This window comes from Pseudophryne corroboree, chromosome 1 (assembly GCF_028390025.1).
Source record: "Pseudophryne corroboree isolate aPseCor3 chromosome 1, aPseCor3.hap2, whole genome shotgun sequence".
Classification (NCBI taxonomy): Eukaryota; Metazoa; Chordata; class Amphibia; order Anura; family Myobatrachidae; genus Pseudophryne; species Pseudophryne corroboree.
In genome coordinates, this window is record NC_086444.1 from 700,973,360 (window position 1) to 700,996,607 (window position 23,248).

Consider the following 23,248-nt stretch of genomic DNA (forward strand, 5'->3'; position numbering starts at 1 on the left):
AAGGTTTAATGTCCAGACTATATGTTTTATTGTATGTAATTTCCTTTATTGTCATATTAAATTCTTCTTTATAATTTATCTCGGCATACGTCCGCTTTTGTTCATGTTTCCAATTTCATTGCGCAGCTTAGTTCTTTTTTCAATTTAGATCTCAAAAAAGGACTAAATAAATTAGTATCCTCTTGACTCGAGTGTTGGAAATGTTCCTTCAATCTCAACTGTCTGGAGAATTTATGGAGATTTAATTTCCAATTAAACTCAATATACTTATTGGTTGGTTCAAAGCTCAGTCCCATATTAAGGACTCTAGATTCATTACGAGTTAAAATTCTACTCGACAAGTTGAAAATTAGGTCTTCCTTTTGTTCAGGGTGACCTTCCTTGGTTCTCTTATATTGCCCCCCCTCCCTGACGGGTGGGAGTGACCCTTGGACATTTGACACCTCCTTTGGTCGTTGCTCTAAAGGGACCAAAGCTCGTCTACTCGAGTCTTTAGAATCAGATACTCGGAAATCGCTGTCACTGCTATATTTTCGATCACTCTGACCATCTTGTGATCTATTGTGCCAGAGTCTGCGTCTTCTAACAGTTGATCTATCCCACTGGGAGACCTCACCCCCGTAGAGCCACTTATAGACCCGATTTTCCTCATAATGTAAATCTACTGCAGCCTTCTTCTTCCTTTTAAACTTCAATAGATCTTTACGATAGTGGTCACTCTGAGACTCAAGTTTCTGTAACCAATCCTAACTGGAATCCTCCTCAAGAGTACTCTTATTTTCTTTTTCATAATTAATCATTTTAGATCTCACCAAATCCAGTTCCCTGTTCGATTCTTCCAGAACCAGTATCATCAGATCAAACGCACATTTATTAAGGATGGTGATCCATTTTCTCACAAAAAGGGTCATTCTGACACGATCGCACGCTGCAGTTTATCACAGCGGTGCGATCGGGTCAGAACTGCGCCAGCGCATGCCAGAAGGCTGAAGACAGAGGTGGTCGCTGGGCAGGGGGGGGCGGAACAGATGCATTTGGCCACCGTTTCGTGGGCTCGGTCCGGCCAATGCAGGCGTAGCCGGACCGTGCGGGTCGCGGGCCGCAGCGGCTGCGTGACGGGGAGTGAAGAGTAGCTCCCGGCCAGCACGCTAAAGCTGCGTTGGCCAGGAGCTACTCCAAAAGTGCAAAAGCATCGCTGCTGTGCGATGCTTTTGCACTTCTGCGGGGGGGCCTGCACGGACATGCGGGCAGGATAACCCTGTGCTGGGTGTCCCCCCGTATGTCTATCGTCATGATCGTAGCCCTGCAAAATTTTGCAGGGCTACGATCAACTCGGAATCGCCCCCAAAGTCCGGATTATTCCTGCCAATAGTCGGAACATTTCGTACCCTATATCCCCTAGGGATTTTATGTTCTCTAAAATAATTAGATAACGAAACACTGTGTAATAAAAAGTCCGTCTCACGTTTTTTCAATTTCAACAAATGAAAATATATATCCTCTGCTTTCAATACTGGGTCAGTAAGGGTTAATGTTTCTTTAGATGAGATATTCTCAATCTCCATGTTGGAGAAACTAAAAGTCTCTCCTGGTGGTGTAATAAACATCCCCTGAAAACCCGCTGTTTCATGTGCATGAGAGGTATTGGATACTTGATCCATAATGTAGACCAGAGGTTCTCAAACTCGGTCCTCGGGGGCCCACACAGTGCATGTTTTGCAGGTCTCCTCACAGAATCGCAAGTGAAATAATTAGCTCCTGTCACGATCCGGGTATCTGGACGCCATTTCTTACCCATCAGATGCCTCCTAAGGCTGGCTCAGCGCTCCAGGACCGGATCCCATCTGTTATCCTGATGTGTACATTCCTGTATCCTCTCCTGTCACTCTGGGACGCTGTCACAGTAAACGCCATATTACACCTGGCATGGCGTCTCCCGCGGCCTCCGCCGCCGTCCCTGAACTTCTGCATGCAGAGTGTCTGAGTGGCGATTACGTCAGCCGCGGCCTCCGCTGTGTCCGCGTGGTTGGATGTGCATCTGTCAGCCTGGCGCCTCCTGTCTCCGGTGGCCGGCGCCGCCATTACTGTTTTCATTACCACATGGATTACAAACCAAACTTCCCTCCAAGTGTCTGCATGGGCGCAGCCATCTTGGATTCTGTCAGCTGATCATTTTCCACCAATCTGTTGTCTGTATTAATTATTTGCATAATTGCCTAGCCAATCCCTTCCTTGCTGCAGGTATAAATACACTGTGCCTGAGCAAGGAAGGCGTCAGTGCTTTGGTTGTCAAACCTAGTTCCTGTTTGTCTCTCTCCTGTGATTGTCTTCCAGGTTCCAGCTCCTGTCTCAAGACTTCCACCATAGAGACCCGCACCAGCATTCCACCTGCGGTGTAGCCTGACTCTCCGATCCATTTTGGATTCATCTGTTTCCAGCTACAACATTACCTGCTTCCAGCACAGCTTCCAGCAGAGTACAGCTTCTCTTAAAGGGCCGGTGTCCTTTCTACAGTTTACCACTCTCCACCGGTATTATAATTTCACCGCTCTCAAACTCCTAACTTCAGCTCATATTTCATCGCTCCCAAGTTCATTTATTATTTAACTGGTTCCAGCCAGTATCCACTCCGTGCCAACAACAGTCTGGTTTCAGCCAGTATCCACAGCAGCCGTTTTATCTACAGCAGCCCAGCTTTTCCTGGAACACCAGCTGGTACAATCCTGGGTTATCTCCATTGCTACAGTCGGGTCTGGTAAGGACTTTCCATCTAGAAGATTATAAGAACTATCTCACACTACCAGTGCCCTGTGGCTCCTGCCACCCTGTAGTTCCCAGGAACTGTATTTATTCTTTGCTGACTTTTATGTTTCTTTTACTGCTACTGTGATGCATGGAGTTTGTCATAAATAAACATCATTGACTTTTATTCAAGTTGTCGTGGTCACGCCTTCGGGCGGTTATTCTTCATGTTACTTACATGTCCAGGGGTCTGATACAACCTCCCCGGTTCCGGTACATCTCAGCCCCTACAACTGAGGCTGCCTCCCGTCAGCTCAGGCCCTCAGTTGTGACAGTAAGCACTGACCTAATGAATCCAGCCGGAGACCAGGATCAAGCGGCCAGGCCGATGCAAGAACTGGCAGCCCGACTAGAACATCAGGAGGCTGCACAGGGCCACATCATCCGCTGTCTCCAGGATCTCTCTACTCGGCTGGATGGGATTCAGACAACTCTCCGTGGATCAGGCGCGTCTGGTGCGTCAACCACAGTGACTCCAGCTATAACCCCACCCACCTTACCCATTTCTGCTCCACATCTTCATCTTCCAACGCCAGCAAAATTTGACGGATCTCCAAGATTCTGCAGGGGATTTCTCAACCAGTGTGAGATTCAGTTTGAGCTACAACCTGGCAATTTTCCCAGTGACCGTACAAAAATTGCCTACATTATTTCTCTTCTCAGTGGCTCAGCCCTTGATTGGGCATCACCGTTATGGGAGAGGTCCGACACCCTGCTATCTTCTTACACTACATTCGTCTCAACATTCAGGCGCATCTTCGACGAGCCAGGCCGGGTAACCTCAGCTTCATCCGAGATTCTCCGTTTACGCCAGGGGTCATGTACTGTAGGACAATATCTGATACAGTTCCAGATCCTGGCATCCGAACTGGCATGGAACGACGAGGCCCTGTATGCTGCATTCTGGCATGGCTTATCTGAGCGTATTAAAGATGAGTTAGCTACCAGAGACTTACCCTCTAAGTTAGATGAGCTAATCTCACTCTGCACGAAAGTTGATTTACGTTTCAGAGAGAGAGCAACTGAGCGTGGAAGATCATCTGCTCCAAAATCTTCTGCTCCTCCTCCTCGCCAACTGTCACCAACTAAAGATGAGCCCATGCAAATTGGCCGTTCCCGTTTAACTCCTGCTGAGCGCCGAAGACGTCTCTCCGAGTCTCTCTGTCTTTATTGTGCAGCTCCGTCTCACACCATTAATGCCTGTCCCAAACGTCCGGGAAACTCCAAATCCTAGCTCGCCAAGGAGAGGGCCGGCTAGGAGTAATGATCTCCTCTCCATCTCCTCAAGATTGTAATCTCCCAGTCTCGCTTCTAGTTGCTCAACGTTATCGGAACGTCATTGCCCTCCTTGATTCCGGAGCAGCTGGGAACTTTATTACCGAAGCCTATGTTAAACGGTGGTCCCTACCCACCGAGAGACTTCCTTCGTCCATTTCTTTAACTGCCGTGGATGGCAGCAAAATTTTTGATGCAGTTATTTCTTTAAGGACTCTACCAGTTCGTCTGAGAGTGGGAGTTCTTCATTCCGAACTTATTTCTTTTTTAGTGATTCCAAGAGCCACACATCCTGTGGTCCTGGGCCTTCCATGGCTCCGTCTTCACAACCCTACAATTGATTGGACGACTACGCAAATCCTGGCATGGGGTTCCTCCTGTGCTGAGACATGTTTGTTTAAAGTATTGCCTGTCTGTTCTTCCTCCCCCAGGTCGTCTGATGTTCCACCTCCTCCATATCAAGATTTCACGGATGTGTTCAGTAAAGCTTCTGCTGATATCCTTCCTCCTCATAGAGAATGGGACTGCCCGATTGATCTCGTTCCAGGGAAGGTTCCACCTCGAGGCCGAACTTATCCGTTGTCTCTGCCTGAGACGCATTCTATGGAGGAATACATTAAAGAGAACCTAGCAAAGGGGTTCATTCGACCTTCTTCTTCTCCAGCCGGCGCAGGCTTCTTTTTTGTAAAAAAGAAAGATGGTGGTCTGCGGCCGTGCATCGACTACAGAGGTTTGAACGACATTACCATCAAGAACCGTTATCCTTTACCCCTGATTACTGAGCTCTTTGACAGAGTTAGCGGAGCTACCATCTTTACAAAGCTGGACTTGAGAGGTGCATACAATCTCATCCGGATCCGTGAGGGTGACGAGTGGAAGACCGCCTTTAACACCCGTGACGGACATTATGAGTACCTCGTCATGCCCTTCGGATTGAGCAATGCTCCAGCTGTCTTCCAGCATTTTGTCAATGAGATCTTCAGAGACATTCTATACCGTCATGTCGTGGTCTATCTAGACGATATCCTCATTTTTGCCAACGATTTAGAGGAACATCGTTTTTGGGTTAAAGAGGTTCTGTCCCGTCTCCGTGTCAATCATCTCTATTGCAAATTAGAGAAATGCGTCTTAGAAGTCAAGTCCATTCCGTTTCTAGGGTACATTGTGTCCGGTTCCGGACTAAAGATGGATCCTGAGAAACTACAAGCAATCCAAAATTGGCCGGTACCCTTAACCCTCAAAGGGGTCCAGAGGTTCTTAGGGTTCGCCAACTATTACCGAAAGTTTATACGAGACTTTTCCACCATTGTGGCGCCTATTACTGCTTTCACTAAGAAGGGTGCTAACCCGTCCAAGTGGTCTGAAGAAGCCATGCAAGCATTTCATCTTTTAAAACAAAGGTTCATCTCTGCGCCTGTTCTGAAACAGCCTGACATCGACTCTCCTTTCATCTTAGAGGTGGATGCCTCCTCCGTTGGAGTAGGAGCGGTGTTATCTCAGAGGGCTAAAGATGGCCATTTACACCCTTGCAGTTTCTTCTCCCGGAAGTTCTCCCCAGCTGAGCGCAACTATGCCATTGGCGACCAGGAGTTGCTAGCCATCAAGCTCGCTCTAGAAGAGTGAAGGTATCTGTTGGAGGGAGCTTCTCATTCAATCACCATACTTACAGACCACAAGAACCTTTTATATCTGAAAGGCGCACAATGTCCCAACCCTCGTCAGGCCAGATGGGCACTTTTCTTTTCCAGGTTCGACTTTAAACTCCAGTTCTGTCCGGGCTCTCAGAATCGCAAGGCCGATGCCTTTTCCCGCTCATGGGAGCAAGAAAATGAGTCAGAGTCTTCAGACAAGCATCCTATTATAAATCCGTTGGCATTCTCCACGGTAGGGATGGACTCTACGCCCCCATCAGGGAAAAGTTTTGTGAAACCGATGCTAAGGAAGAAGCTCATGCATTGGGCCCATGCTTCCCGTTTTGCCGGACATACAGGTATCCAAAAAACCCTGGAGTTTATCTCTAGGTCCTATTGGTGGCCAACTCTGAAAAAGGACGTCTTGGAGTTTATTGCATCTTGCCCAAAGTGTGCTCAACATAAGGTATCCCGCCAGTCGCCTGCGGGGCAACTGGTTCAACTATCTGTTCCCCGTCGACCTTGGACCCATTTGTCGATGGATTTTATTACAGATTTACCCATGTGCAACAAGTTCAATACCATCTGGGTGGTAGTTGACCGGTTCACCAAGATGGCACACTTCATTCCTCTCACCGGTCTTCCGTCAGCTTCCAAGTTGGCTCAAGTATTCATACAAGAGATCTTCCGACTCCACGGTCTTCCTGAAGAAATTATCTCAGATCGAGGAGTTCAATTCACAGCCAAATTCTGGCGAAGTTTATGTCAAGTCCTCCAAGTCAAGCTAAAGTTTTCCACGGCTTACCATCCTCAGACCAATGGTCAAACCGAGAGGGTGAATCAGGACTTGGAGTCCTTCCTCCGCATCTATGTGTCCTCCTCTCAAGATGACTGGGTTCAATTACTTCCCTGGGCCGAGTTCTGTCATAACAACCAGTATCATTCTTCATCTGCTTCAACACCATTCTTCACTAACTTTGGATTCCACCCTAAAGTCCCTGAGTTCCAACCGCTTCCAGCAACTTCTGTTCCCGCAGTGGATATCACCTTGCATCAGTTTGCCAATATCTGGAAGAGCGTACGATCAGCTCTGCTCAAGGCATCATTCAGGTACAATAAGTTTGCGGATAAGAAGCGTCGAGCAGTTCCTGCTCTCAAGGTGGGTGATCGGGTATGGTTATCCACGAAGAATTTGAGGTTAAGAGTTCCCAGTATGAAGTTTGCACCTCGCTATATCGGTCCTTTCAAGATTGAATAAGTCATCAATCCTGTTGCTTACAGACTCCAGTTGCCTCCCTTCTTAAAAATACCCAGGACATTCCATGTTTCCCTGTTGAAACCGCTGATCTTGAATCGGTTTCATTCCTCACTTCCTCCAACTCCGAAAGTCCAAACTCAACGAGGCGTTGAGTATGAAGTGGCCAAGATCCTGGACTCACGTCACCGTTACGGTCAACTACAATATCTTATTGACTGGAAGGGTTATGGTCCTGAGGAACGTTCATGGACCAATGCTTCTGATGTCCATGCTCCTGCCTTGGTTCGGAGATTCCATTCCAAGTTTCCTCAAAAGCCAAAGAAGTGTCCTGGGGCCACTCCTAAAGGGGGGGGTGCTGTCACGATCCGGGTATCTGGACGCCATTTCTTACCCATCAGATGCCTCCTAAGGCTGGCTCAGCGCTCCAGGACCGGATCCCATCTGTTATCCTGATGTGTACATTCCTGTATCCTCTCCTGTCACTCTGGGACGCTGTCACAGTAAACGCCATATTACACCTGGCATGGCGTCTCCCGCGGCCTCCGCCGCCGTCCCTGAACTTCTGCATGCAGAGTGTCTGAGTGGCGATTACGTCAGCCGCGGCCTCCGCTGTGTCCGCGTGGTTGGATGTGCATCTGTCAGCCTGGCGCCTCCTGTCTCCGGTGGCCGGCGCCGCCATTACTGTTTTCATTACCACATGGATTACAAACCAAACTTCCCTCCAAGTGTCTGCATGGGCGCAGCCATCTTGGATTCTGTCAGCTGATCATTTTCCACCAATCTGTTGTCTGTATTAATTATTTGCATAATTGCCTAGCCAATCCCTTCCTTGCTGCAGGTATAAATACACTGTGCCTGAGCAAGGAAGGCGTCAGTGCTTTGGTTGTCAAACCTAGTTCCTGTTTGTCTCTCTCCTGTGATTGTCTTCCAGGTTCCAGCTCCTGTCTCAAGACTTCCACCATAGAGACCCGCACCAGCATTCCACCTGCGGTGTAGCCTGACTCTCCGATCCATTTTGGATTCATCTGTTTCCAGCTACAACATTACCTGCTTCCAGCCCAGCTTCCAGCAGAGTACAGCTTCTCTTAAAGGGCCGGTGTCCTTTCTACAGTTTACCACTCTCCACCGGTATTATAATTTCACCGCTCTCAAACTCCTAACTTCAGCTCATATTTCATCGCTCCCAAGTTCATTTATTATTTAACTGGTTCCAGCCAGTATCCACTCCGTGCCAACAACAGTCTGGTTTCAGCCAGTATCCACAGCAGCCGTTTTATCTACAGCAGCCCAGCTTTTCCTGGAACACCAGCTGGTACAATCCTGGGTTATCTCCATTGCTACAGTCGGGTCTGGTAAGGACTTTCCATCTAGAAGATTATAAGAACTATCTCACACTACCAGTGCCCTGTGGCTCCTGCCACCCTGTAGTTCCCAGGAACTGTATTTATTCTTTGCTGACTTTTATGTTTCTTTTACTGCTACTGTGATGCATGGAGTTTGTCATAAATAAACATCATTGACTTTTATTCAAGTTGTCGTGGTCACGCCTTCGGGCGGTTATTCTTCATGTTACTTACATGTCCAGGGGTCTGATACAACCTCCCCGGTTCCGGTACATCTCAGCCCCTACAACTGAGGCTGCCTCCCGTCAGCTCAGGCCCTCAGTTGTGACAGCTCCACCTGTGGACCTTTTAAAATGTGTCAGTGAGTAATTAATACACCTGTGCACCTGCTGGGTTACCTGCAAAACATGAACTGTGTGGGGTCCTGAGGACCGAGTTTGAGAACCTCTGATGTAGACTAATACACGGTGTATTCACAAAAAAGCCACAGGTATATAAAGTGACAGTAGTCCTGAAAAAAACACTTTGAAAAGAGAGCAGGTGCCTTGCAACAGGCACTGAATGCAGCACAAATATACTTATCCACAGTCTGCCGGCACTCCAATAAAAACCTTCATCTGCTCAGGTGCCCCTCCAACCAATTAAATATCAATTCCAACAGAGCAGGCACCCGAGACTGTCTTAAATGCAAAATGTATTTTGTATTGAAAACATCAAGCAAATGTTTTCGAGGCCGAAGCCCCATCCTCAGGCCAATACAAATCCTACAGCAAAAGCATAGACATACTCACCCACCTATATACGTGTGTGTGTGTGTGTGTGTGTGTGTGTGTGTGTGTGTGTGTATGTATGTGTGTGTATATATATATAATATTTATATATATATTATACTATTCCATGCGCTCTTCGCCGGGATTCTGGCGTCTGTCTCCTGCCCGCTGGTGTTACGTACTAGACCCCATGTTCCCACACCCTATTACATTGATCGAGTTTGTCAAATGTGCGTATTTAGCGCTAAACTCTCACATTTGTACAAATGCACACCCCATTACATAACACTACACCTCTAGACTTACAATACACTCAGCATTCTGTAAAGAAAGCCTGAGAGGTAGGTATTTACGTAATAGATTTATATACAGTACGTTTGATTCTGTAAATACTATCCATAGTGCTACGTGACTCTGGGGTCTATGTACTAAGCCTTGGAGTGAGAGAAAGTGGATGGATATAAAGCATACTTCCCAACATAAAATAGCCTTGACCTGGGACTCCTATGTGCAGAGCCGGCCATAGGCATAGGCGAACTAGGCAATTGCCTAGGGCATTTGATATGCCTAGGGGCATCAGCAGCTTCTGCTGATTAAAATGATATGTGGCATGCCTATATTCTGTATGTAGCATTTCATACGCAGATACAGCCACAGTCTCACACAGTATATAGGCATGCTCATAGGCGGATTGGCCATAGGGTTCACAGGGAAGATTCCCGGTGGGCTGATGCACCCATGGGGGCCTGTTTTGTTTGAGGACATGTGGTCCTTTTTATAGACATAATGAATAAGATGCTATATAATTTGCATATATGAAAATTACTTTGCCACTTAGCCTGTGATTGCAGATGATCTAGTGTATGCTCTGTCTGTCTGCTTGGCTGACATATAAGATTGAGTGAATAGTGATTGGGATACGGTTGGTGTAATAAGCAAGAAAATATATATTTCTAAAGAATTATATAGTTTCCTAACTTCTGAAGGTGTATCATATAATGTGCTCATAATATTTAATTTTATTTCTTTTTAACTTCTCCCTTGATGGTGGACATGCCCACTATCTGGAAAGTTTTGGGGGGAGGGTGCTGCTGCCATGGCCCATGGCTAGACCTTACACCTCTGGTGCTGCCCATGTGGGGCCACTAGTACAAATTTTTCCAGGGACGCTTTTTGTTCCCAATCCGCCCTTGGGCATGCTGTATATCAGTTTAATCAGCAGAAGCTGCTTGTGCATCCTAGCCACATAGCAATGCAAATAAGATGCATTTTCATTAAAAAAAGGTGCCCAACATTAGGATTGATGCAAGATTTGTGAGGACACATCTGTATCCAAGCAGAGGCAGAGGTCACAGTGTTAGTGGCAGTGTGAGTGCTGTGTGCATGTGAGTGGGTTGGTTGTGCAGTAGTATTCGGAATATGTGTAAGGAGCATTATGTGTGTCATGTAAAAATGCATTAATAATGTGCAACATATGTGTAAAGGGCCACTATGTGTGTCATTATGTGTATAAGGGCATTAATAATGTGCGGCATATGTGTAACAGGGTACTACTGTATGTGTGTCATTATGTGTATAGGGGCACTAATAATGTGCAGCAAATGTGTAGGGGGAACTATGCGTGTCATTATGTGTATAAGGGCATTAATAATGTGCGCCATATGTGTAAGGTACATTATGTGTAAAAGGGCATTAATAAAGGTTGTCATAATGTGTAAGGCGCATTATGTTTATAAGGACATTAATGTGTCTCATGTGTAAGGGGCATTACTGTGTGGAATTGTGTATAAATGCATTACTAATGTATGGCATTATGTGTATAAGGTGCTCTACTATGTGGCGTTGCATATAGAAAGGGCACTACTGTGTCATCTAATGTGAATAAAGAGCAATAAGGTGTGGTGTAATGTGAATAAGGAGTAATTCAGTGTGATGTAATGTGAATAAGGGGCTCTACTGTGAGTAGTAATGTTTATATGGTAAAGTGATACTACTGTGGGATGTAATATGAATTATGGACACTATCGCAAGATAAAATATGAATAAAGTTGCAGTACCGTATGGCGTAATTGGAATTGGGGTTACTATTGTGCAGCCATGCCCCTTCCCAGCAAGAAGATGCCCCTTTTTGGGCTGTGCGTCAAATGTGCAAACTGTTCCTATTTAAAATATAGGGGGTACAAGGACTGCTGTGGGTGAGGGGTGATGGTGCTAGGAAAGAGGTGCAAGGTCAGAGGCAGAACCAGCGGTGGCGCTAGGGGGCACAAGCCAAAATCTTGCCTAGGGCATCATATTGGTTAGGGCCGGCTCTGCCTATGTGTGCCCGAAAAGGTGGCCTCGGCTAAAGGGGAGTGGCTTCACGAGAATGCCGCCATTTCTGTCACTGTGGGTGGCCCACGGATGGGACAGCGGGACAGTCCCAGAAAACTGGACTGTCCTTCAAAAATCGTGACAGTTGGAGGTATGGATAAAATACCAGCCAGTCAGCTCCTAACTGCCATGTTACAGGCTGTGTTTGAAAAATGGTTGGTTGGTACTTTATCTCTGTATACTTTGGGAGAGATTCAAATGTCTGAAAAGTCAGTTGGGTGTCTGTTTTTTCCTGTCTATTAGTTAGGAAAAAACAGACTCCGAACTGACTTTTCAAACATTTGACTCTCCCCCTTTATCTCTCTCAAAGGCTTAGTAAATAGATCCCTTTACCTCTCTCCAAGACTTAGTACAGGTATATTTTCTAAAGGTTGTATTTTTATCGATTTGTATCTATAGTAACCCTATAAAAAAAAACTATCTAAATCAATGTGTTTAAGGGTCTGTAACACACATTTACTAACAGATAATTTTGGATTTTCAAATGTTAGTAAATGTGTGTTTTGTGCCCTGAAACACATCGATTTAGATAAAATAAAAAAAAATAAAAAAAATGATTAATTTCGACCTTTAGTAAATATACACCTATGTTTATGGTATAGAGCAGTGGTTCCCAAACTAATATGAATCATGGCACCCTCGAGTTGCAGCATTTTTTTTTCACTGCACCTGTACGCCAAAAGTTTCTTGAGTTACTCATATTTAAAAACATTAAATCAAGTAAATTGTGCTTACCTTTCATCCTTAGGCACAGTTAGAAGCAGTAGACAAGGTTGTGTTTCTGTTTGTCCACATAATTTATAGTTGGCAGCCACCAGAATTTACTTTGGCTATCACATTGACCATAAATAATATTGGTTGGTCCTGGACCACGACCAGCACCCCTACAAGTACCTTTTCACACTGCAGTGCGCCAAGGCATCTAGTTTGGTAGCCACTGGTATAGAGTGAAACCTCTTGACTTACTCCACCTGGTGAAACCAGTTTGTTACAGATAAGCACAAGGTTCTTTTTTTATGTTAGTACAGGTTGAGTATCCCTTATCCAAAACGCTTGGGACCAGAGGTATTTAGGATATCGGATTTTTCCGTATTTTGGAATAATTGCATACCATAGTGAGATATCATGGTGATGGGATCCAAGTCTAAGCACAGAATGCATTTATGTTTCATATACACCTTATACACACAGCCTGAAGGTCATTTTAGCCAATATTTTTTATAACTTTGTGCATTAAACAAAGTGTGTTTTTATTCACACAATTCAGTTATGTGTCATATACACCTTATACACACAGCCTGAAGGCCATTTAATACAATATTTTAATAACTTTGAGTATTAAACAAAGTTTGTGTACATTGAGCCATCAAAAAACAAAGGTTTCACTATCTCACTCTCACTCAAAAATGTCCGTATTTCGGAATATTCCGTATTTCGGAATATTTGGATATGGGATACTCAACCTGTATATCTGAAAATTGATTGATGTACTTATGTACCTGATCCTAAAAGGGGTTTACCACAAACTAATGTGGAACCTCAATTTTCATATAATTTTAAAAAAATTACTGTTATGATAGACATGCTGACATTGAATATATGAGGGTGGTGGAGGGGGTATTAGAGAGCAAAAAAAGTAAACTTATGCCTTTCTGGGACTAATTTCATTTTTGGGCCATCCATGCTTGCTAAGCAAGTGGAGCTACAACTCTGAATTTAAATGGATTACGCAATAGAAATAAATTTTGATCAAACTCAATACCAGTAAAATATATATGTGTGTGTGTGTGTGTGTGTGTGTGTGTGTGTGTGTGTGTGTATATATATATACATGTATGTACATATGTATATACGTGTGTGTGTGTGTGTGTGTGTATATATATATATATATATATATATATATATATATATATATATAGCGCAATGAGAGGCGGCACTCGGAAACTTTCAAATAACAAAATGTGTATTAGTGGTGGTACATCAACGTTTCGGGGACCCCCGTCCCCTTCTTCAGGATAACCAAACATGACAAGTGACAGTGTTTAAATAAATCACACTCACCCCCCCATCGCATTGTCCCTCTGCAGGCGCCGCTGGCCACGCTGCTACGGCTTCCTGTCTGGCATCCCGGCGCACATCCTGTGACGCGGTACTGCCGTCTTGGTTGCCAGGCGGGTGGTCATAACGACGCTGTAAACAATCAGACTACGGGTTAGCATGAAGAAAACCATATCGTGTACAAAACATATTGTGTGAAAAACAGTGCCCTCAACGTTGCATAATCAATCTCTATCACACTTAATTAAAGTGAACAGCCTAAAACATTTCAGTATGTGACTATTAAATATAAAACATACAAGTATAAATAGAAAACCATAAAATACTTGCTTACTCATTTACTATAAAAACAAAATCTGTGCAAGGGTTCTAAAATATATTGTTTATATTATTTCTGTGACTATTAACTCTTAATTGCTGCTGACTGGTGATCACCCCATGCTCTGCCATATTATATCTGAGCCCATTAGCATAATTTGATCCTGCCACCTCCAAAAAATAATGAAACTATAACCTGGCTCCATAGTCAATCGTCGCCATTTATTATTCTGTAGCTTTGATCATAATCTCTTTATTTCATAATACGTTACATCTAAGCTCTTATATCTACCCTTTCAATTCTGTTCATACCTGGCCACCTATTTAGTCTATTGCTTAATTATCTATGCAGGGTTTGAACAATTGTTCCCTCAAAAAAGTGATATAACCACACTTTTTCTTTCCCTCTATCTTTGGAGGATCACTATTGGAAGTTTATCAACCCCAAATTATCATTGAAACCCCCTGGTCTAAGGGTGTTCAATTTGTGGATCCATCTGGACTCCAACTGTAACAGTTGTTTTCCCCTGTTGCCCCCCCTCGGTGATTCCGGGACGTGATCTATGATCCGATGTTTTAGAGTGGCCATAGTGCGTTTGGCTTCCAGGAAATGGCGGGCCACTGGCTGATCGCCCTTTCCTGTCAGAAGTGCATTTCTGATGGCCTGCCTATGTTGGGCCATCCTAGTTTTGAATTGGCACTCTGTCTTTCCTACGTAAAGCCTGCCACAGGGGCAAATTATCACATAGACCACAAATTTTGTGGTACAAGTGAGGGGCCACCTAATGGGGAATTTCTTCCCTGAATAGGGGTGTGAGATAAAGTCAGCAGGTGACATATGCGAACACGTTGTACACCCGGTACACTTAAAGCAACCGTTCTTTCTTGTCATAAAATTATTTGGGGTATCTTTGAACTTCGCCATATCAGTTTTTACTAAAATACTCTTAAGACTTCTCCCCCTTGCGTAGCTTGGTAAAATGCGTTTGTTTAAACATTTGTAATTCAGGATCTGTGGAAACAATCGGCCACAAAGACTTAATAATTTTTTTCATGGACTCGCTTTTCACATCAAACTCGCTAACCCATGGGATTACATTGGTCATGTCCTTACCAGTGCGGGGCCTGAGCAAATCCTCCCGTTTGTGGCCTAATGCTTTTTTTCTGGCTATCCGTAACAATTTCTGTGGGTAACCTCTCTCACTTAGTCTCAGTTCCATTTAGTCTAATTGTCGGATCAGTTCCTGTTCTTCATCACAGGTCCTACACACTCTCAGAAATTGTGAGTATGGTAGTCCTGTGTTGGTGGCTGCGGGATGGAAACTGTCATATCTAAGCACCGTGTTTCGGTCTGTTGGCTTTTTATAAAGACTGGTGTGAACTATCCCCTCCCTTAGTCTGATACAGATATCCAGGAAGCAGATCTCATCTTTGTTGTAATTCATGGTGAACTTAACAAGACTATTAGATGAATTATGTTCATCTATTAATTCCTCCAAAACCTGTATTGCCCCCCGCCAAAATATCAGTAGGTCGTCTATGTATCTATAGTACAAAAACGACCTCCGGGCTGTCTCCGGCCTCGCAAAGAACAGTGTGCGCTCGATCTCCCACATAACTGCATTAGCGAACGAGGGTGCCACTGAGGAACCCATGGCACACCCCGTTCGCTGCCTATAAAATTTATTGTCAAACATGAAGAAGTTGTGCGTAAGAGTATACTCTAACAATTCTAAGAAAAAATCTATGTCAGGTCCCACATAGGCCACATTGCGTCGGAATCTTAAATATAAGGATAGTAAAATCTCCTTATTAGCTCCTGGAGGGGCTTATTATAGATGGAAATTTACACAGGCTGCCTTAAAAATAATTAAAAGAACTCTATTTAGGGAGTTCCTTATAAAAACTATTGATTGAAGTTCTTTTTAAAGATACTGGCAGTTATACATCCATGTTTTGGTGGACAAAAAGTATGAAGCTGATTTGACAATCACAATGCAATGCAACTTCCTCAGTAAAGCTCACAGAACGGATCCATACATACATACATACATACATACATACATACATACATACATACATACATACTAATATATATATATATATATATATATATATATTATGTATGTATGTGTGTATATTTACATATATATATATATATATATATATAATATGAAAAAATATGTATATGTGTGTAATGTTTCCCAATAATGTATACCTTACTAGAATTCTTTGTGAGATAAGAAGCAGATTTTGAAAAAGGAACAAACAAAAACACTTACAAGAAATTAAGTGTTACGAAAAAGCCATATAAAAATATGCATATTATCTACTATCCCAGAGGCCTTAGTATAAATAATGTACAAGGTTCCCTAAAAAACACTAGCATGGGGTCACTCTTACATAGATTTTGTAATGGGGGATGCACGTTTTTTGTGCCCTTTAAACTATGGAAAAGAAGCCCCACTTTTGCTGTTCACTGTTATGGTGGAAACCAGGCTAGTCTGTCAGGTTCTTGAGCTGGTTGGTTATTTCGGAGGGTGGCATGCTCTGTTTTATTGGTGCTGGTTTGTGAAACCATTCCCATTGTAGCGTTCCTACTTTTTCATATCCTATTTTTTTTTCTCTCCATTTTATTCTGTAATTTACAGACACAATACTCATGGAAACAACATTTCTGGTTATATATACTACCTTAAAGAAGAGATGGAAGTAACAAATATAAAATAGTATAGATTATACCCATTATCAAAACACAATAGTATATGTAGTACATTGTTAACTGCATTTCCATATCCAGTAGATAAGTAAAATACTAAATAAATATAGTGTTAGAATGTTTTGTTGTGTTTTTAAGCAATTTCTTTAATTATCTGTAATTAAAGGTATACAGGAGATTGTTAATGTAAATCTTTACTAGTGAGGGCTTTGCAGCCTGTACGAGTATACAACATGATCTGCTAAGAAATACAGGACATAGCTGCAAGTACACATTATGCCGCACAGTACCCCCAAATTCACATTATGGTATATAGTGCTCCCCGTTCATATTGTGCCTCATTACAGTGCTCGGTTCATGTTATATAACATTAAAATGCCTTCCAGTTAATTTTATGCCACACTACAATGTGCAGGTCCAGGGGTATATCTAGATATATTGCAGGCCCCAATGAATAAGTTTGAAAGGACCCCTACGTACCACCCAATGGCAAAAATGTATATAACACATGTAACTGTGACAGGGAAGGTGGGCCCCTCTCAGCTCTGGGCTCCATAGCAGCTGCACTGCCTGCACCTGTGGTAGCTATACCCTGCATATAACACATGTAACTGTGACAGGAAAGGTGGGCCCCTCTCTGCTCTGGGCCCCATAGCAGCTGCACTGCCTGCACTTATGGTAGCTATACTCTGTATATAACACATGTGACTGTGACAGGAAAGGTGGGCCCCTCTCAGCTCTGGGTCCCATAGCAGCTGCACTGCCTGCACCTATGGTAGCTATACCCTGTATATAACACATGTAACTGTGACAGGAAAGGGGGGCCCCTCTCAGCTCTGGGCCCCATAGCAGCTGCACTGCCTGCACCTATGGTAGCTATACCATGTATATAACACATGTAACTGTGACAGGAAAGGTGGGCCCCATAGCAGCTGCACTGCCTGCACCTATGGTAGCTATACTCTATATAACACATGTAACTGTGACAGGAAAGGTGGGCCCCTCTCAGCTCTGGGCCCCATAGCAGCTGCACTGCCTGCACCTATGGTAGCTATACCCTGTATATAACACATGTAACTGTGACAGGAAAGGTGGGCCCCTCTCAGCTCTGGGCCCCATAGCAGCTGCACTGCCTGCACCTATGGTAGCTATACCCTGTATATAACACATGTAACTGTGACAGGGAAGGTGGCCCCTCTCAGCTCTGGGCCCCATAGCAGCTGCACTGCCTGCACCTATGGTAGCTATATCCTGTATATAACACATGTAACTGTGACAGGAAAGGTGGGCCCCTCTCAGCTCTGGGCCTCATAGCAGCTGCACTGCCTGCACCTATGGTAGCTATATCCTGTATATAACACATGTAACTGTGACAGGAAAGGTGGGCCCCTCTCAGCTCTGGGCCCCATAGCAGCTGCACTGCCTGCACCTATGGTAGCTATACCCTGTATATAACACATGTAACTGTGACAGGAAAGGTGGGCCCCTCTCAGCTCTGGGCCCCATAGCAGCTGCACTGCCTGCACCTGTGGTAGCTATACCCTGTATATAACACATGTAACTGTGACAGGGAAGGTGGGCCCCTCTCAGCTCTGGGCCTCATAGCAGCTGCACTGCCTGCACCTATGGTAGCTATATCCTGTATTTCTCTATCGTCCTAGTGGATGCTGGGGTTCCTGAAAGGACCATGGGGAATAGCGGCTCCGCAGGAGACAGGGCACAAAAGTAAAGCTTTCCGATCAGGTGGTGTGCACTGGCTCCTCCCCCTATGACCCTCCTCCAAGCCAGTTAGATTTTTGTGCCCGGCCGAGAAGGGTGCAATCTAGGTGGCTCTCCTAAAGAGCTGCTTAGAAAAGTTTAGCTTAGGTTTTTTATTTTACAGTGGGTCCTGCTGGCAACAGGATCACTGCAACGAGGGACTTAGGGGAGAAGAAGTGAACTCACCTGTCCCTCAGCTCCAGAGGGACGATCACAGGTACAGCCTGGATGGTCACCGGAGCCTTGCCGCCGGCCCCCTTGCAGATGCTGAAATAAGAAGAGGTCAAGAATCGGCGGCAGAAGACTCCTCAGTCTTCTAAAGGTAGCGCACAGCACTGCAGCTGTGCGCCATTTTCCTCTCAGCACACTTCACACGGCAGTCACTGAGGGTGCAGGGCGCTGGGAGGGGGGCGCCCTGGGAGGCAAATGAAAACCTATTTTGGCTAAAAATACCTCACATATAGCCTCCGGAGGCTATATGGAGATATTTAACCCCTGCCAGAATCCGTTAAGAGCGGGAGACGAGGCCGCCGAAAAAGGGGCGGGGCCTATCTCCTCAGCACACAGCGCCATTTTCCCCTCACAGAAAGGCTGGAGGGAAGGCTCCCAGGCTCTCCCCTGCACTGCACTACAGAAACAGGGTTAAAACAGAGAGGGGGGGCACTAATTTGGCGTTAGAAATATATAAAAAAAAAAAAAAAAAAGATGCTATAAGGGAAAACACTTATATAAGGTTGTCCCTATATAATTATAGCGTTTTTGGTGTGTGCTGGCAAACTCTCTCTCTGTCTCTCCAAAGGGCTAGTGGGTCCTGTCCTCTATCAGAGCATTCCCTGTGTGTGTGCTGTGTGTCGGTACGTGTGTGTCGACATGTAGGAGGACGATGTTGGTGAGGAGGCGGAGCAATTGCCTGTAATGGTGATGTCACTCTCTAGGGAGTCGACACCGGAATGGATGGCTTATTTAGGAAATTACGTGATAATGTCAACACGCTGCAAGGTCGGTTGACGACATGAGACGGCCGACAAACAATTAGTACCGGTCCAGACGTCTCAAAAACACCGTCAGGGGTTTTAAAACGCCCGTTTACTTTAGTCGGTCGACACAGACACAGACAGGGACACTGAATCCAGTGTCGACGGTGAATAAACAAACGTATTCCTTATTAGGGCCACACGTTAAAGGCAATGAAGGAGGTGTTACATATTTCTGATACTACAAGTACCACAAAAGAGGGTATTATGTGGGATGTGAAAAAACTACCATAGTTTTTCCTGAATCAGATAAATTAAATAAAGTGTGTGATGATGCGTGGGTTCCCCCCGATAGAAAATTATGGGCGGTATACCCTTTCCCGCCAGAAGTTAGGGCGCGTTGGGAAACACCCCTTAGGGTGGATAAGGCGCTCACACGCTTATCAAAACAAGTGGCGTTACCGTCCCCTGATACGGCTGCCCTCAAGGAACCAGCTGATAGGAAGCTGGAAAATATCCTTAAAAGTATATACACACATACTGGTGTTATACTGCGACCAGCGATCGCCTCAGCCTGGATGTGCAGAGCTGGGGTGGCTTGGTCGGATTCCCTGACTAAAAATATTGATACCCTTGACAGGGACAGTATTTTATTGACTATAGAGCATTTAAAGGATGCATTTCTATATATGCGAGATGCACAGAGGGATATTTGCACTCTGGCATCAAGAGTAAATGCGATGTCCATAACTGCCAGAAGATGTTATGGACACGACAGGGGTCAGGTGATGCAGATTCCAAACGGCACAAAGGTGTATTGCCGTATAAAGGAAGAGGAGTTATTTGGGGTCGGTCCATCGGACCTGGTGGCCACGGCAACTGCTGGAAAATCCACCGTTTTTACCCTAAGTCACATCTCTGCAGAAAAAGACACCGTCTTTTCAGCCTCAGTCTTTTCGTCCCTATAAGATCATATCTGCCCAGGGATAGAGGAAAGGGAAGAAGACTGCAGCAGGCAGCCCATTCCCAGGAACAGAAGCGTTCCACCGCTTCTGACAAGTTCTCAGCATGGCGCTGAGACCGTACAGGACCCCTGGATCCTACAAGTAGTATCCCAGGGGTACAGATTGGAATGTCGAGACGTTTCCCCTTCGCAGGCTCCTGAAGTCTGCTTTACCAAGGTCTCCCTCCGACAAGGAGGCAGTATGGGAAAAAAATTCACAAGCTGTATTCCCAGCAGGTGATAATTAAATTACCCCTCCTACTACAAGAAAAGGGGTATTATTCCACACTATATTGTGGTACTGAAGCCAGAAGGCTAGGTGAGACTTATTCTAAATCTAAAAAATTTTTGAACACTTACAAAGGTTCAAATCAAGATGGAGTCACTCAGAGCAGTGATAACGAACAGGAAGAAGGGGACTATATAGTGTCCCGGGACATCAGGGATGCTTACCTCTATGTCCCAAATTTGCCCTTCTCACTAAGGGTACCTCAGGTTCGTGGTGCAGAACTGTCACTATCCGTTTCAGACGCTGCCGTTTGGATTGTCCACGGCACCCCGGGTCTTTACTAAGGTAATGGCCGAAATGATGATTCTTCTTCGAAGAAAAGGCGTCTTAATTATCCCTTACTTGGACGATCTCCTGATAAGGGCATAGTCCAGGGAACAGTTGGAGGTAGGAGTAGCACTATCTCGGATACTGCTACAACAGCACGGGTGGATTCTAAATATTCCAAAATCGCAGCTGATCCCGACGACACGTCTGCTGTGCCTAGGGATGATTCTGGACACAGTCCAGAAAAAGGTGTTTCTCCCGAAAGAGAAAGCCAGGGAGTTATCCGAGCTAGTCAGGAACCTCCTAAAAACAGTGCATCATTGCACAAGGGTCCTGGTAGAAAATGGTGGCTTCCTACGAAGCAATTCCATTCGGCAGATTTCACGCAAGAACTTTTCAGTGGGATCTGCTGGACAAATGGTCCGGATCGCATCTTCAGATGCATCAGCGGATAACCCTATATCCAAGGACAAGGGTGTCTCTCCTGTGGTGGTTATAGAGTGCTCATCTTCTAGAGGGCCGCAGATTCGGCATTCAGGATTGGATGCTGGTGACCACGGAGCCCAGCCCGAGAGGCTGGGGAGCAGTCACACAAGGAAAAAATTTCCAGGGAGTGTGATCAAGTCTGGAGACTTTTCTCCACATAAATATACTGGAGCTAAGGGTAAATTTATAATGCTCTAAGCTTAGCAAGACCTCTGCTTCAAGGTCAGCCGGTATTGATCCAGTGGGAAAAACATCACGGCAGTCGCCCACGTAAACAGACAGGGCGACACAAGAAGCAGGAGGGCAATGGCAAAAACTGCAAGGACTTTTCGCTGGGCGGAAAATCATGTGATAGCACTGTCAGCAGTGTTTCATCCCGGGAATGGAAACTGGGAAGCAGACTTCCTCAGCAGGCACGACCTCCACCCGGGAGAGTGGAAACTTAATCGGGAAGTTTTTTCCACATGATTGTAAACCGTTGGGAAATACCAAAGGTGGACATGATGGCGTCCCGTCTGAACAAAAAACGGGACAGGTATTGCGCCAGGTCAAGAGACCCTCAGGCAATAGCTGTGGACGTTCTGGTAACACCGTGGGTGTACCAGTCGGTGTATGTGTTCCCTCCTCTGCTTCTCATACCTAAGGTGCTGAGAATTATAAGACGTAGAGGAGTAAGAACTATACTCATGGCTCCGGATTGGCCAAGAAGGACTTGGTACCCGGAACTTCAAGAGATGTTTACAGAGGTCTTATGGCCTCTGCCGCTAAGAAGGGACTTGCTTCAGCAAGTACCATGTCTGTTCCAAGACTTACCGCAGCTGCGTTTGTTGGCATGGCGGTGGAACGCCGGATCCTAAGGGAAAAAGGCATTCCGGAAGAGGTCATTCCTACCCTGGTCAAAGCCAGAAAGGAGGTGACCGCACAACATTATCACCACATGTGGCGAAAATATGTTGCGTGGTGTGAGGCCAGGAAGGCCCCACAAAGAAATTTCAACTCGGTCGATTCCTGCATTTCCTGCAAACAGGAGTGTCTATGGGCCTCAAATTGGGGTCCATTAAGGTTCAAATTTCGGCCCTGTCAATTTTCTTCCAGAAAGAATTGGCTTCAGTTCCTGAAGTCCAGAACTTTGTCAAGGGAGTATTGCATATACAACCCTCTTTTGTGCCTCCAGTGGCACTGTGGGATCTCAACGTAGTTCTGGGATTCTTCAAATCACATTGGTTTAAAACCAGTCAAATCTGTGGATTTGAAGCATCTCACATGAAAAGTGACCATGTTCTTGGCCCTGGCCTGGACCAGGCGAGTGTAAAATTGGTGGTTTTTTTCTCAAAAAAACCCATATTTGTTTGTCCATTCGGACAGGGCAGAGCTGCGGACTCGTCCCCAGTTCTCTCCCTAAGGTGGTGTCAGTGTTTCACCTGAACCAGCTTATTGTGGTGCCTTGCACCTACTAGGGACTTGGAGGACTCCAAGTTGCTAGATGTTGTCAGGGCCCTGAAAATATAGGTTCCAGGACGGCTGGAGTCAGGAAAACTGACTTGCTGTTATCCTGTATGCACCCAACAAACTGGGTGCTCTTGCTTTTAAGCAGACTATTGCTAGTTGGATGTGTAATACAATTCAGCTTGCACATTCTGTGGCAGGCCTGCCACAGCCAAAATATGTAAATGCCCATTCCACAAGGAAGGTGGGCTCATCTTGGGCGGCTGCCCGAGGGGTCTCGGCTTTACAACTTTGCCGAGCGGTTATTTAGTCAGGGGCAAACACGTTTGTAAAATCCTACAAATTTGATACCCTGGCTAAGGAGGACCTGGAGTTCTCTCATTCGGTGCTGCAGAGTCATCCGCACTCTCCCGCCCGTTTGGGAGCTTTGGTATAATCCCCATGGTCCTTTCAGGAACCCCAGCATCCACTAGGACGATAG

The 23,248-nt window shown here is 45.2% G+C and overlaps 1 protein-coding gene across 4 annotated transcripts in view; it reads left to right on the top strand.

The window, feature by feature from the left end:
- The window catches only part of TJP3 (tight junction protein 3), a 222,090-nt gene that overhangs the window by 36,420 nt on the left and 162,422 nt on the right, over positions 1–23,248 (top strand). The gene's annotated exons all lie outside the window — the stretch shown is intronic.